This window comes from Lynx rufus, unplaced genomic scaffold, assembly GCF_022079265.1.
Source record: "Lynx rufus isolate CCGP_SWC_20201006 ecotype Redwood Valley unplaced genomic scaffold, mLynRuf1.p SCAF_22, whole genome shotgun sequence".
In the NCBI taxonomy this organism is placed as follows: domain Eukaryota; kingdom Metazoa; phylum Chordata; class Mammalia; order Carnivora; family Felidae; genus Lynx; species Lynx rufus.
In genome coordinates, this window is record NW_025814837.1 from 16,553,160 (window position 1) to 16,570,571 (window position 17,412).

The window sequence follows — 17,412 nt, forward strand, 5'->3', positions numbered from 1 at the left end:
CTGATCGAACTCAACATGCAAAAAACAAATAATCCAGTGAAGAATGGGCAAAAGACATGAATAGACACTTCTCCAAAGAAGATATCCAGATGGCCAACTGACACATGAAAAAATGCTCAACATCACCCATCATTAGGGAAATACAAATCAAAACCACAATGAGATACCACCTTACTCCTGTTAGGATGGCTAACATTAACAACTCAGGCAACAACAGATGTTGGCGAGGATGCAGAGATAGAGGATCTCTTTTGCACTGCTGGTGGGAATGCAAACTGGTGCAGCCACCAGTATGGAGGTTCCTCAAAAAATTAAAAATAGAACTACCCTACGACCCAGCAATTGCACTGCTAGGTATTTATCCAAGGGATACAGGTATGCTGTTTCGGAGGGACACATGCACCCCCAATGTTTATAGCAGCACTATCAACAATAGCCAACGTATGGAAAGAGGCCAAATGTCCATCGATGGATAAATGGATAAAGAAAATGCGGTATATATATATACACACACACACACACACACACACACAGTTTTCTGCTGGCCACAACCAACATGTATGAACCAAAACCCCACGAACTGCAGGTCATCATCTTGGTACCCTGAGGAGAACCAGCCTCCAGGTGAAACGAACATTACAGAGCACAGGGAAAAGCAAAAGGAAATTAGTACTTTCGTAACTTTTTTGGACAGCTGGAACAAGCCTTAACTGAGACTAGTATTTATTCCTGGACATTGCAGTTGCATCAACTAAAACGTTCTTTATTGTGGAAGACCTTACCACTCGAAATGGGATCTTTATGAGTCAACAGCAGCAACCTCACTTAGGAGCTTGTCAGAAATGCAGAACCAGGGCCAGGCTGGGGATCCTCCAGAGGCCGGATCTGCATTTGAACAAAATCCCCAGGGTGACTCTCTGCGCACATTGGCTTTTGAGAAGAACTCCTCACCTTCTCTGAATCAGCTTCTCCAATAATTTGCATCTTGAATCAGACCACCACCACATCCTTATGCAATAGGCCATATAGATGTTTTTGCTCCTCTTTAGAGACACAGAAACTGAGCTCAGGGAATTTCCATGCTAGCCAAAGCTCCCACACATTTAAAAGAGGCAGAAGGAGCAGGGGCATCCAGGTTCCAAGCTCCACTGTAATTCCCTCCTCTAATGTGTTTTAGGGAGGGGGAGGGCCGTTATCAACAGTTTCCAAGCATAGTGCAGCTTGGAAGGTCTAAGGCTACCTCTTCAGCAACCTTGCATTAGCCTTTATTTTAAGAGACCATGGGTTTAAAGACATCCTTCCTCTCAGTGTTTGCAATCATGGAAAAACTCCTTGATCTAGGTAATTTATTTAATAAGTAGCTCCAAATATTGGTTCCCGACTACCAGTAGTTTAACACAAAAATTACAGGCTAGTTTAATTGCACTTAACCAAGTAAGCCCTGTGAACAATTTTCTCTCATTATTTCTCACTGAGGCATGCCCCTTTGGCACAGTTCTCTTTTTATTAATAAAAGCAAGGAATGGGTGTTGAAAAATCTTCATGCTCCTTGACGTTTTCTAAAATTTAGCCAATAAAGAAAATTACTATATAAAACAGAATTATTTCAGAGAAAATCTTCCCCTTGAAAAATTTTCAACTCAGCTAAAATAGTATTAGACATTTAAAGGCCTACCTGGTAAATTGCTGTGGATCTTTAATATGGTTTATGTGCACAAGAGTGCCTCAACAAATACTTGTTAAGTACACAACTTTCACTTTTAAGTTACTTGACAGCTTGCAAAGCACCTTACCTTTGTTTTTCCTTTTATTCTCATTGACTTGTATCTTTGCAACAATCCTGGTAGGTACATGTTATTATTTCCATTTTACAGATGTTGAGACTAAACCTCAGAAAGATTAAAAACACTTTATTTTATTTATTTGTGATAGAAATGGGATTCAAATCCTGGTCCTACGACTATAATTTTAGATCCTACTATCTTATGCTGAATCCTGCTTCTAGAAAGGCATTCCAGTGGGCCTTACACTGTTAGTAAGTGGAGCCACTGTTAGTAAATGGAGCCACTAGGCCATCCTTGGGTGCACACACACCCACAGCCATTTCATGAAATCTGCTCTAGATGCAAGTCTTGTTTACTACTTGGAGTAATTTGTATTACACTGAATAAATGATTGTAGACCAAGTATTCTTCCACCATTTCCATCTCTTTCAAAGTCTGTCATGTGAGATTGTTTCTCATAGGCTGGAGAGACATCCTGACCCTCAAGGATCCCACTAAGATGCAAACATGGGGGTTTCTTCCAGCTTTGGTTGGTGTCTTTCCCAAGCTTCAGCTTCTAGTCTGCTGATGGCAAAGTAGTGTAGACAGAGGTCCTGCCACTTCTTGCCTGTGGTAAGAAGCTACAGCCACAAGCCACCCAGACACTGGCCCAGATGCAGGCTATCAGGTCAAAGATAGAGCATAGGCAAAACTTGTCTCCTAGTCAGTAACACACCAATGTACTTCCTGGAGAATATGTCCCCATTTTCTTTGATAACTTTCTACTAATGTTATGGTAGATGGGCTTCTAAGACAAGAAGCTGGACGAGAAGATTATGATGTATTACACCCCCATCCTGTCTGCAAACAGGTGTATTTTTCATTTGCTTTTCCCTTGTGAGTCCCACATCATTTGCAAATATGTATGCAAAGTGGTATCCTGAAGTGTGACTCCATCTCCCCAACACTCATCATACTAGTGGAAACTAGACATGATCTTAAGAGTGATAAAGACATGATTGAGAAAATGCAGAAGTTGATTCCCATCTTGTAGCCAAAGGCATTAGCCACAGCTTAAGGAGATCAGTGCTGTAAAATAATGTACCTGGAATGTTCAGCTCTCACACAGAGGGGTCGCAGGACAGTGTTTGATGGAAATATTAGAACTCTCTGCCCACTGCCTGTCAAGACGAGGAAGAGAAATGCTTGCTGTTTCAGGGAGGGCAGAATAAATAAATTGACAATCCTGTAGTTAATTCATTAAAGAAAAAATAAAAGATATTAAGACAGATGAAATCAAGTGTGAGGCAGGGATATAACTGATACAGAAGAAGTCACTGACCACAGAATACTATGAAGTCTTGTTGAAATAGCTGATTTTCAAGAAAATACAAACATAGGGGAAGGGAAGGAAAAATAAAATAAAAATAGAGAGAGAGGCAAACCATAAGAGATTATTAAATACAGAGGACAAACTGAGGGTTACTGGAGGGCAGGTGGATGGGGGATGGGCTAAGTGGGTGATGGGCATTAAGGAAGACACTGTTGAGATGAACACTGGGTGTTATATGTAAGTGATGAATCACTAAATTCTATTCTCAAAACCAATATTACACTATATGTTAACTAACTAGAATTTAAAAATTAAAAAAAAAAGAAATAAAATAACCACCAAAACAAACAAAAAACAAAAAAGAAAGAAAAGGAAAGGAAATACAAACTCAAAATTCCCTTGGGAAAAAGCAGAAAACTAAATAGACAAATAACCAGGGAAGAAACAAGGGAGGGAAGACGGGATGTTGTCAACAAATTACCTCCAAGAAGATTAACAGACCCATAAAGTGTTCCCACCAGCTCTGCACACACAGTCAAGAAACGTAATTCCTAAGTTTATACAAAATATTCCATGGCATTAAAAAAAACTTTCCAAATCTTTTCACAGAGCTAGACTAATTCTCATATGGAAACCTCAAAATAAATAACACAATAGGGAAAAATTACACACTTAGCCTTTGAAGACATGACAGTTAAAGATCTTTATTTATTTTTTTTATAATTATAAACCAGTACTTTTTACTTCAGTGCCTCCTCATCTGATGTGTTTCTCCCTCCTGCACTATTTGCCCCTCAAGGCCAAGGGGAGTGACACTCATTCCTTGGTTAACCTCCCTCCCTTCCAAGGGTTGTGGAGTTCAGCAGGTGAATGACAGGACCCAGATTCTCAATCTCATTTTCTGGTTCCTAGCATGTCTCACACAAAACAGCATAAAGTAGCAACCCACTTGTCAATATTCATATGGCAAAAATCTAAATAAATGCAGCTTACTGAGACCTCTGAGAATTCTTTCAAGATAAACTCAGGGAGCAGGGGACACTTGCCAAGAAGCGATAGTTAATTTGTGATTGGGAGAATATGTCATTATTCCTGGCACACAACACAGATTGAGAGAAACTGCCACTTCCCCACTCCCCATCAAAGACCTTTCTGGGTGCTTCGGGAACCAGCCCCGCTCTCATCTCTGGAACCAGCAAAAATATCTCTCCAAAGTGACATGTTCTTGTTTTCTGCAAATGCTACACTTTCTAAGAGTTGGGCAGTCTTTTTGTCCTTAAAACAATAGCACGAAAGCATTTGAGTATCTTTCCCTATTTTTAAGCAGTCAAGTGACAAGCTACCTTCTCAAGCAAACAAGCAGATTTCCTGTAAGGTCATGCAAGTTACTCATCTTTTTTCTTTCCCACAGTGTCTATCATCAGTCTGTGAATGAAGGGTTCCAGAATGTGGGATGAGGAGAGAAAGAAGACCCATGACCAACAGTGTATGAACACATATGTGACCACCTCTTCTTCTCAACCCTCCACAGCTCCCCAGTTTTTTTAAAAGGACAAATGTCTAGCTCATTTCCTAGGGAGTGTCCAAGGAGCTGCACAATGAGACCCCAAGCTATCTTTCCAATCTCATCCCTCCTAATTCTTGCTACACCCAGCCTCCCCAGACACTTCAAAGGCACCCAAGCTCACCAGAAATTCTCTCATATTGTTCCCTCTGGCTGGAATGACGTTGATAAACTCTCCCTCCTGCCATGCTCCTACTCACCGTCCCAAGCCCAGATCAAATATCACTCTCCCTTTGAAATCCTCCAAGCCAGAAATAAATACTCCTGTGTTTTCAAGCATGAACTGTATCATAATTATTCGAATGTGGCTTTGCTCCCCCTAAAAAATTACAAGCTTGGTGACGACAGGGACTGTATCATGTTTGCATATTTGTGCATGTGCCCCATTGTCCAGCTCAGTGCCTCACACGATGCAGGGACTCATTACATTTTTGTTGAATGGCCCTTTTGAGTGTCTCCTGGAGGTCCACTGCCTGACACAAATAGACTGTAACCTGTAACCTGATGTAATTTGATTACTGAGAGTGATCAGAAGAACTGACAAGAGCATTTTAAAACAATGCGAAAATGGTGTCCACAAGGAGACAAACCGAGGGCAATGGTTTCTCCGATTGGCAAGAGGAAATGACACCCAAATCAAATTAAAAACATCCAGGAAATGTAGTCCTACCTATCCTTGAAAACATTTTCTCTGTCATTCTCTTCTTCTTCAGGCGATTTGGTTTCCTAAGTAAACTTTCCTTCAGGGAAGACAGTGGGTGGTGGGAGTCAATGGTTTTTATTACCTATTGCTGTGTAACAAACTATCCCAAAAGGTAGGGGCTTAAAAATAGCTATTTGGGGGGCGGGAGGTGCCTGGGTAGTTCAGTCAATTAAACCTCCAACTCTTGATTTTTAGAATTTTGTAAGTCCATCTACCATGATCTAGTAGATTCATGGGCTCAAGCCCCGCATTGGGCTCCATGCTGACAGTGTGGAGCGTGCTCGGGATTCTCTCTCTCTCCCTCTCTCTGTGTCCCTACCCCACTCATTCTTGCTCTCTTTCTAAAATAAATAAACCAATTTTTTTTTAAATAGCTATTTTTTTCTTGCTTACGATTCTACTGGTCAAGAATTCAGATAAAGATAAGCTGAGTAGTTCTTCCACTCCGTGTAGCATTGCTGGGTTCAGTTGTTTAGTGGCATTCAGTGGGGGCCAGGTGGTGTGGGGTTGGGGGGGGGGGGTGAGGTGCTCATCTGGGCTAGTTCTATAAGGCTCCAGCGCCTCCTGGTGGCTGCATGACTAGCTTGGGCTTCCTCGCCACATGCTGGTCTCAGGGTAATTAATAACACTTCTCAGGTGGATGCTGACTTTCAAGAAAATGTGTCTCAAGCAGTGAAAGTGGAAGCTGAAGCACTGTTGCCCTCCCCTCAGATGTAGAGTCATCCCTGCCAATATTCTATTAGTCAAAACTGGTCAGAGGGCCATCCTGCATTTAGAGAAGAAATAGTCTCCATCCCTTTCTTCTTCTTGTTCTTCTTCTTCTTCTTCTTCTTCTTCTTCTTCTTCTTCTGTTTTTAATGTTTATTTATTTTTGAGAGAGAGTGAGACAGCACACACATGAGCCAGAGAGGGGCAAAGAGAGAGGGGGGACAGAGGATCTGAAGCGGACTCTGTGCTGACAACAGAAAGTCCAATGTGGGGCTCAGACTCACAAACCATGAGATCATGACCTGAGCCGAAGTCAAATGCTTAACCGACTGGGCCACCCAGGTGCGCCATAGTCTCCATCTTTCAATGGGATGGAAAACAAGGAATTTTTAGTCGTCTTTAATCTATCTCTTCTTCCTAGGACTTGATTAACTTTGAATAAACCAAATGTCAAAGTTCTAGGCCTCTAGAATGGAAGCATACCCAATCAGACCATCCATTAGCATGAATACATCCCTTACCATTATTAACACATAATAGGTTTTCCTTACTTGACGTTTAGTGGATATTTCTGAAACATGCCTATACTTCAATATTTTGGAAAATGAATCACCTTTTAATGCATCAAAGGAGTTGGCTAATTAAAGGAAATCCATTCTTTTGCAGGGAATTCTCTGCTTGCTTGGTTCCAAGACAGTTCCAACTCCACTTATCTTTATTCCTTTCAATAAAGACTATCCCATGATTATGATACTGAATATATTCATAAATATATTATCAAATAAGAGCTAATTTTATAAATTATAAGCATTTTTACATAAATAATTTCACAAAGTAGAAAAAGTTACTGTCAAAATTATTGTAGATTCACTAACATTTTTGCTGAAACTCTACCAGTTTGGAATTTTTACAATTGCTGTTGGAAAAATCTGATAAATCAGTGACTTATAAGTGGCCCAAACATCTTCTGAATCAAAGCCTGAAGTATTTGTTCAGCAGAATCTTAAGTGATGGTTTTGAGAGAGGTTACTTTGGATATGATGGATAAGAATTGTCATTTAATCTTTGATTTCTGGCTACATTAACAGTTAAATGCCCAATCTGAAACTGCCAAGGCTTGAGAGCTGTGGAATACATAGTTAATTGACCTAGGTAGTATGAGAAAAGGCTAGAGTTTCCAGGCCAATTTTAATTTTCTCAAAAGGACCAACACAATTTTTTCCAGGAATAGGGAGATCTATATGCCTCAATACATTTTTGTGGAATGAATTAGTGAGGGAATGCATAAGTAAATATATCACTCGCCCTTTTCTTCAATGTGCTCTCAAGAACCCTACAGACACACTGGAAAGCCCATTTAAATACACAGGGCAGCAACAGCATGAATGGGAAAGACAGAACAGATTTCAAAAAATATTTTAGGGGACCGAATCAAGATATGGTTATCCAGTTAGAGGTGACAAGTGAGGACGAGGAAAGAAGTTCACAGGTTTCAAGCTTAGGTGACTAGGTCAATGGTGCTGATGCCAAGTGTGTTAAGAATAATAGTGAAGTTTCTAGTGCCGAATGGAAGGGTGAGTAGCTCAGTGAGAAAGTCCAATAGTTGTAGACATCAGGGAAGATGTCCAGCAGGCAGTTGGTATATTTCAGTTCGGCTGTCTGGATGAGAGGTCAGAGCGTGAAGGTGTAGGTTTGGGAATTGTAGTAATACCTTATGTGGTAGTGATGCCATGAAAATGTACGTAATTGCCCAGTTGAGAGAGTATGGAGGGAGAGAACAGGGCAAGGACAGACCCCAGGGAAACATCAGCACTTACCTGAGGGGGAAAGGAAGGAAGGCTTCTTGGAGGCAGGGACAGAATAATCAGAAATATACAAGAAATGTGCAAAGTGATGTACTGCAGGATCAGTCTTCAAAAGGGAGAAATGTCCAGCCCCATATATCTGTTAAATCCACCTATGAAATTGGTGCCTATGAAATCCACCTATGAAATCAGTCAGTTGGGTGTCCGACTTTGGCTCAGGTCATGATCTTGCAGTTTGTGAGTTCCAGCCCCGCGTCGGGCTCTGTGCTGACAGCTCAGAGCCTGGAGTCTGCTTCAGATTCTGTGTTTTCCTCTCTCTCTCTCTCTCTCTCTCTCTCTCTCTCTCTCTGTCTCTCTGCACCTCCCCTGCTCACACTCTGTCTCTCTCTCAAAAATAAATAAACATTAAAGACAATTTTTTTCCCCACCTGTGGAATGAGACTATGAAGCATCTTGCATTGTAACGTCAACTAAGAAAACTCGTGGTCCAAGCAGTTAAAAAGATCAAGATACACATCTTTCAATCTGCCAGCTAATTAGCTCCATGACCTGGGTAAAGTCCCTTAACTTTTCTGTGCCTCAGAGCTCTCATCTGAAAACAGATAATAGTAATTAAGCCCATTCTAACCACCTCATAGGATTATTGGAGTTCAATGAGAAAATGCATGTGAATGCCAGTCCATTGTGAAGTAAAAATCATGTAGTGATATAAAGTTATTTCTTAATTTTAGTAGGCAGACTAATGATTGTTAATAAATGCTTGAAAATAACAGTATATGAGAAGAGCACAGATAACTCTGCTTTGATGAAGCTCTTTGGTAAAGAGCTTCTTGGATCACTGAAGTGTTCTTTTTCCCAAGAACTTGTACGTCCTGCCCCACATGGGACATGCCACTCAAGCAGCAACAGCACTGGCCTGGGATTCAGGGTCCTCATCCCAGGCCTTGCCAACCATCTGTGCCTATCTCCATGGTGAACGTGCCACAGTCTATTGTGATTATTTGATGTAGGTCTGCCTCCCTTTCAGACTGTGAGATCCTTGAAGACAGACCATATTTTGTCCATTGCCCTTCTGTTTTTATCAGTAGTCCCAGCACAAAGCTTGAAACATGGAAGGCGTTCCATAAGTGTTCACTAAAAAAAAAGAATAAATGGACATGGATCTCACAACATCATTCAATTTTAACCTCACTATAAGAGAACAAAATTAAATTATAAATTTTCTCTAAAGACTTATGGCATTAGTATTTTCTTCAGACACACTTAATCAGTACCAAGAAATGCTTGACATGTTATCTGGAATAGATAAATAATTATAAGCATGTATAGAGATGAAGGGTTACCAGTATTCATAATCATTCATTCTTAATGAGATCAAACTCTTTGAGGATGGTATTCAATAATGTGATTTCAAACACCTATAATCATGAGTACTTGCCTCATGAACAACCAAAAAATGATAACAGGTTGAGCAGCAGGTGAAGTTCTAGTCTAGAAAAGACACTTGCCCTTATGTCTCCCACTATTTTGCTAATTGCCTTTGAGCCCCCTGGCATGTGTCACCCCCACCTCACTCCAGTACCAAATGAAAGATATTTGTTGGGTTTTTCCCCAGGAAAAAAAAAAAGCTAAGCACCTTAAAAATAATAATGATTAGAGTAAAGATGACTTTGGCAGCTCAGGATGGTACATCTTTGACCTTGAGCAGCTGCAGCCTATACTTGACAATGGAGCTGCTGGAGGTGTTGCTGAAAGTCACAGTAGAGCAAGTATACCCATTGTTTTGTTCAATTGGTTGTGCAGCAGTAACTACAGTTATTAGTCATTGGGGTTTGCAAAATATAATTGTGTTCATTGATTTCTATGACCTTATACTCATGGTTTACCTACATAGAAATTCGCCTTTGAGGTGTTTTTCCCCAATATTATCTATACCCTTGGAAACTTGACAGTAAGTGGCCCAAGTTCAAGTCAAATATCACATAACATCAAGGAGTAGTAGGCATGAATTTCAAATAAGCACCCATATCTCGTTTAGTGACCAAAGTCTGGCTCCTCGCTTTGTTTTTTTAAATCCCCTTCTCATGAGTTAGACATAAGATATGCCCCCAAATAGTCAACCAAGAAATATCCCTCCTCTGAGGAGCATCTAGAATGCTAGAAAGTTCACATTTCTGCCCATTCTTCTCAACAAAGACTGTGATGGACTCAAACACCAGCATTCTGCATGTCGTGGCCACTCTCCATGAGTATCCTCTGTCATCAAACTGAGAGTTCTGGTATTTTGGAGGCATTTTCATCCTTCAGTCCAGAGTAATTCTCAGCATTTCACAACTTGGATTGATCTTGTCAGTGATCAACACCTGATGGCTGTTGTCCCTGCTTCAGCCATATTATTCAAGTGTCAATAATTTCATTTTCAACTCTCCAGTCCTAAGAGTTCTCAAGAGAAAAACAGCCCCATAGACAACTTTAGTGAATCACTTAAAGTATTGTGTTTTCCTAAAACAATTCAGTGTCACAAAGGAAAAACAGGACAACTAGACAATGCATGAACTTCATCAGGGCCAGGGAAATAATCATACAAAGAAACACAATTCCATGGAGCTACCTTAAACTGAAGAGAAAATTGCAGAAGGGGTACAAGATCAGCTTGGTTTCTGCTGCTGCCTGTAACGAATCGGGCAGACTTACATGGAAAGGCTTCCAACCTAACACCTGAAAATGCTTTTCACGTGACACGTTCTCAGTGTAAGATTCATCATCAACTCCAAGACACACAAAAGGAAAAGGACACTAACTCTTCAATAATGTTGGTACTAAATCATAAATGGGGCTTTAGAATGCCACCTTCTTAGGAACTTAATCAATGAAACTTCCCAAGTCAGAGCACATCATAGAGGTACAAGCTTCATCTCTTAGTGTACAAATCAAATCCTTGGGTTTGCTATGGCTTGTAATTCATTTTATTATCCAATAGGTTTCAGGTTGCATCTTATCAGAACACAGAACAACATAAAAGGCTGGTGGAGCCCACATTTCAGGGGGAAGGGACCAGGAGAAAGGCTAAGCTTGTTCTGGAAACTTTTCCCAGAAGGACAAGGTGAAGGGTAGTATTACTCAGGTGAAAGAGAGGAGAGCATTCTTAGTGTCCCCAGGGAACAGGTGACCACAGCTGGTGTGGAGGGAAACCCAGGGAGAAGGTCCCTCTGAGTTGTAGATTCAGGGCCCCTGCTGGGTTCCCTTCCATCTATCTACTTCTTCCTTCTCCATGACCCCACATACAACTTGAGTGCTTGCTACAGGGTGGAGTTCATGCACATGGTATCCTCTGACAGACCATATTTCCCAAGCTAAGAATCAATTCTCATTGTTCTCACAGTGGGAGAGAATATTTGCAATTGAAACAGACTTGGAAAATCTGGGAATAATTACTATAAATTATAGTCATTTTCTGTGGACTGCTTGTCACCTGTGACCAATATGCCTATAACTTGATATTACCTGATTAACCTTTCCTAAGTTTTATTTTATTACAATAGTAAACTCTATTCATATATATCCAGACATCATCATTCATTTTCCCTTATCAAGGTTGTCAATGTTTTGTTGTACTTTTTTGTTTATTTGTTTGTTTGTTTGTTTAAATTCAAGTTGGTTAACATATAGTGCAGTATTGGTTTCAGGAGTAGAACACAGTGATTCATCACTTACATGAAACACCCAGTGCTCATCCCAACAAGTGCCCTCCTTAATGCCCATCACCCATTTAACCCATGCCCCCACCACCTTCCCTCCTGCAACCCTCAGTTTGTTCTCTGTATTTGAGAATCTCTTATGGTATGCCTCCCTCTCGGTTTTTATCTTATTTTTCCTTCCTTTCCCATCTGTTTTGTATCTTAAATTCCACATATGAATGAAATCATATAATATTTTTTTGTCTAACTTATTTCACTTAGCACAATACACGCTAGTTCCATTCACATTGTTGCAAATGGCAAGATCTAATTTTTTTATTGTTGAGTAATATTCCATTTATATATATAAATATATATAATCTTCTCTATCCATCCATTGGTCTATGGACATTTGGGCTCTTTCCATAATTTGGTTATTGTTGATAGTGCTGCTATAAACATTGGGTGCATGTGCCCCTTTGAATCATCATTTTTGTATTACATCATTTATGTACTAGGTACATAAATACCTAGTAGTGTAATTGCTGGGTTGTAGAGTTGTTCTATTTTTAATTTTGTGAGGAAACTCCATACTGTTTCCCAGAGTGGCTGCACCAGTTTGCATTCCCACCAGCAGTGCAAAAGTGTTCCCCTTTCTCCTCATGCTCACCAACATCTGTTGTTTCCTAAGTTGTTCATTTTAGACTGTCAATGTTAAAGAAAATTGAAGGAGACATTGTCTGATACATATATTATAAAATACATGCTTGCATTACAAAGTATAGCCTAAATCTGCCCAGAAAACCCTACTTACTTCTTTAGGATCATTAGTCAGAAAATTCACACATGATTCCACCTTTATGGCAGATGGCATACACTCATAGCTTGGCTCAAGACATTTGGATAAGTACTCTTAAATAGGATGTGATCATTCAAAACACATCATTGGAAACATTTTTTAGTTCTCTTGTCAATGATAATGATTGGTTTGCTTAACACACTTGTTTGCTTAACAGTAAGAATTCCAATGTCTAAATTTTACAAATGTCCGAGTTACAAACAAAGTCTATTTCACTCACAATGCCCCAGGTTTGATCAACTTTTTGATCAATCAAAAAGTCCTCATAAACTTTTGTTGTTGTTATCACTAATTTCTTCCATAACAGAAAGACCCAAGGATTAAAGCATGGCATGTCAGGACAAACTGGCAGCTTAAAGACTATGTCACCCACTATCCTCATTTTATTTAATTGCTTTATTTGAATTGTTTTGATTGTGTTGATCATTCAAAGATGACACTCTTATTATGCACTGTTCCAAATAGTGGCTATATCAGTGGAGATGTTTGCAGTTGCAAGGAACAGAAAACCCAGCAAAAAGTGGCTTAAAACCACAAGAAAAATATGTTACCTTATGTTGCAAGAAGTCTGAAGGTGGTCAGTTCCCAGGAGCTGGGTACTCTGCATCTTTCCACTCTGCCATGCTCAGCAGGTTAACAAAGCCCTCCTTTATATTTGCAAGTTGGCTGTAGCAATTCCAGATGGTACCCACAGACATGACATCCAGCAAAGAAGAAGGCGTTCCTCTCCTGCTTCTCTTTATGTATTTCAAGGAAGACATTTCCCAGAGGCTTCTTGTACACTACCCACAATTGTCTTACCGTGATCAACATTTGCCTCTGGAGCTGGAGAGGGGTCTTTGGAGCTCCTGTAAACCCAATTACTAAACAAATGCAATGCTCTACTAGGAAGGAAAAAAATGGAGTGGTCAATTTGGGATAAGGAATCAATAGTTTCTGCCACACGGGTTTCCCAAAATAGTTCATCTTGTCCTACTCACCTTGTTAATAATATGAATTTGTCCATTTATACCTATTCAACCCCATTAACATTTTCACCTCTACCACTTGCTCAGGCTTCCAGATTTATAGGAAGCCTACCAATATTTTCAACCTACTTCCATTTTCTATGTGGAGCCATGTTTCTCCTAGGTATTCTAAAGAATAACTAGATACAAAATCATACATTATTTGTAGGCCTTCCTGGGATTACACCTCCACAATCATACAATTCTGGAAGAAAATCTACCTGATTTTGACCCTTTAGCAAGGAAGCACATATATGCACTGTTATAAAATGAAATTCAACTAAGTAAGTTCTAGAGATCATACTGGCTTGACTCAGCAGTTCACGAGTCAGGTAGCATCCAATCTAGCAGATAGAAAAGAGCTCCAAAGTTGCTGTCTGAAACACAGGACACTTATAGGCAGGAAAGAACAGGAACAAGGAAGTTATACTAGGCAAAAAAAAAAAAAAAAAGAGAGAGAGAGAGGTGTTGGTTATTGCAAGGTTACTTTTCTTTGGGGGATGGCTGGAGTGTATCAGGCAAATTACTTAACTAGTTCACATCAGGTTTGAGATTCTATTCCTAATGGAACAGAAACTGTAATTAAGTTAAGTCTCCATTTGGTGGCATGGGGCTTAGCATAAGTGACTCCATTTGGGGCCTGTTGTCTTGTTTTTAACAGCACCTACATATCACCCATCCAGGAAAGAGGGAACAGCCACTCAGCCGGACCTTTCCCAGCCACACCTTTTTTTCAGAATGGGCATACTCAGAAAGTTAGGAAGATGACTTTCTTGCTCTTATCATTTGTGTGCTCACAGACTCCCATGAAAGAGAGCTAGAGGAGAGAAGCCCACCAGTCTACTCAGATTTGTATCTAACCAGACTGGTGTCCCTGATTCAGGTGTGTGTCCCTCCTCTATGCCTAATTTGTGTCACCCCTAATTTGGGGCCCTTGGGTCAACAATTCTCCTGGGTAGGATGTGAGTCTGCTCCGGGCTTTTCAGCTACTTGTTTTTTGTTAGTCTTGATCACAGGTAGATATGTAGCATTTGGCTGGTGCAACCATTATCGATAGCCATGTGGTCATCAAAGGAAAAATCCTGATAGCAGGGAATGTTGTCATAATCTATCACTTATAAACCCTGTCACTGTGTTAATCACCCTTAGGAATCCATTACTGTCCCCACCAGCAGCATTCACTGAAGAGACACAGGTCAGAGCTCTCTCTGGCTGCTGGGAGAGTGAAACGTGCTAAGGCCACAGGAGCAAGAGGCGCTCCCATGTGCAAGGGCTTCAACTTCATTAGCCCTTTCCCCATGGCTGGTTACACATGTGTGTGTGCCAAGAATGCATAAGCTTCAGGGAATTTCCACCTCAATGTAAACTGAGAGCCCCACAGAAAGAGTGATGAACACCAGTATAAAAGGATTACATGGAGAGCCTCATTCTGGAGGGGCCATTCCAAATGATCTATCTGCACCCAGTTTCTTTCATGTGGACCCAGCACAAAGGAGCCTCATAGAATGTACAGAATGTACTAATGGCTCTGCTTTCTGGCATCTGCCCTTTCAAAGCTTCTTTTCTACTCTCCTATTAATCTCAGCCACAGCTACACTAGAGTGCACTTGAACACTACATTCATTGCAGACCAAGTCATTGGCACAGGTACTGGTGGTACTTTTTTGGGGGGGGGATGGGGGTGCATGGGTGGGAAGCACAAGGCGGGGTAATGGGAGGGGTATATTTATTTTAACATCTTCAATAAACCCATCAGTATTTGAGGAAGCTTCCGAGTCAGACTTTGGGGACCAAAACCTTAATTATACAATATAATTGTTGTTAATGGAACGTGTACATTTCAACCCAGCAAGACTGGTGGTGTTTAATGCCAGCATGACATATTTCCCAAATCGTTCTCTTTATTTGTATAAATAGGAAAGAAGCAAAAATTGCATCAGCTCTCTGCATAATGAAGAGGGAGGGAATGTGCAGTCTGTACTATGGTGGCCAGATGCCCTTTTATCTCTTTTCAAATCAACATGCAGAGCTGGTGGTCCTCAAATAGAAAGCATTTTTCCTAAGGGATGGCTGCACTGTACGTTTAGAATGATAACATTCTATAAATAAATAAAAAAGATTATTAAGAACGCTCTGTAAATCTCCTAGTCAAACACCCCTTCAAGCAACCATCATCAGTAATTCAGTTTGGTCCCTTAATCCCACTGTATACAAATACACAGCATAAATACAGTATTTAACAAGCACCAGAGAAAAGGCAGCACTCTTGCAATAAAGACTCATTTAGGAAGAACGAACATCCCTTGCCCCGAGTCTTGTTGGCCTCCCCCAGATTTCAGTTCTTCATGTGATTCTCTTGCCTGAACAAGACGTCCACCTTACATGAGAGAATCTCAGGCATAGCCTACCTATTTAGTAAAACCTAAACATAGTAACTTGGTTCCCACATTCTTTTTGTTCCACTTCAGCGAATTCACAGGGTATCCATTAGAAACCACATCACAAGTACAAACACCCACGGGCTTCGTTAAGCCATGACACTCCAGTGGGGTTTCAACCAGATCAGAGGCAGAGAAGAGAACAGATCTGACGCGCGATCCATAAGAATCCTATGGGATCTGAGGTCTAGTGATGTTGACTTGCTTTCCCCGTGACCACCTACTTCTCTCTGCTTGTTCTTTGTCTTTGTGGATTTTCTCTGTGGCTCTTGCTGTGTCTCCCTGAATCTCCATCTCTGCCTCTCTCTTCTCCACCCCTCAATTTTCTTCTCCTTTGTTGTTCTCTGGATCTAGGATCTTGGTCAACATGAGGACTCAGGTAACAGGGAGGGTAACACACTCTGATGGTGAATACAGACTAAACATGATGTCCTTGTTTTCTTTGCTGGCTTTTGATGAACTGTGACAACATGCAACCACACGGCTGGAGGCTGCAACAGTGCCAGTGCCAGTGCCAGTGCCCAGCTATTTCCTCAGCCCAAATACAAGCACTTCTAGTATTTAGTTAAATGGATACAGTGCTTTTTCCCTTACTCCCTCAACTTGAATTATAGAAATGACTGCCCAGGTGCCACCAGAAGGCTCTGCCAGTTAAAGCTCTTCTCAGTGAGGAGCCATTTATCAAGCTCTCCATGGCAGCATCCCAACACCCCAAATTGTGTTTCTCTCCATGCTGACTGGTGTGTGTGACAGGAGAATGGGCCCCTGAATCCACTTCCATCAGGGACACCCTCCACCAAGAAACACCCTTACTCTATTCTTCCCTTCTCCTTTAAGACCTTCTGGTTCCATCCAACCCACGATGCCGGGGGCTTGCAGGCAATCCCATCCATCCTCTGCCAGGCCCAGAGATGTGCATTTTTCTCTAGAGGACCAGCCCTGAGGGGAACTCCAGGGAGAGTCTGAGGCTGCAAGTTACCACTCTGGAAGCCAAAGCCAAGGCCAACTCAGCACCTTAGATCTTCGCCTCATGGGTAATAGGACCAAAGTGGTTTTGTGTGTGATGTGTGCAGCAGTTGTGATCTACTACCCGGACTTTTCAGCCATTGGTTAGCAAAAGTTAACTTTTACAAGTGTCTGATTCTTAGTTTCTCTATGCTCTTTATTATGTTCAGATTTTAAATCAAATAGGGTAGAAAGATCTAGGCACTGCATTTGTTTGCTAGATCTACCATAACAAAATACCACTGACTGGGTGGTTTCAACAACAGATATTTATTTTCTCAGTTTGGGAGGCCAGAAGTCCAAGATCAAGATGTCAGCAGGTTTCATTTCTCCTGAGACATCTCTTCTTGGCTTGCAGATGGCTGCCTTCTTGCTGTGTGCATGCCTCCCTGGTGTTTTTGTGCATCCCAATTTCCTCTTTGTATAAGGACACCAGTTTGCACAGCAGATTGGATCGGGGCCCGCCCAGATGACCTTATTTAATTACCTTTGTTCTGGGTCCCATCTCCAAATACAGTCACATGCTACAGTACTAGAAGTTAGGGCTTCA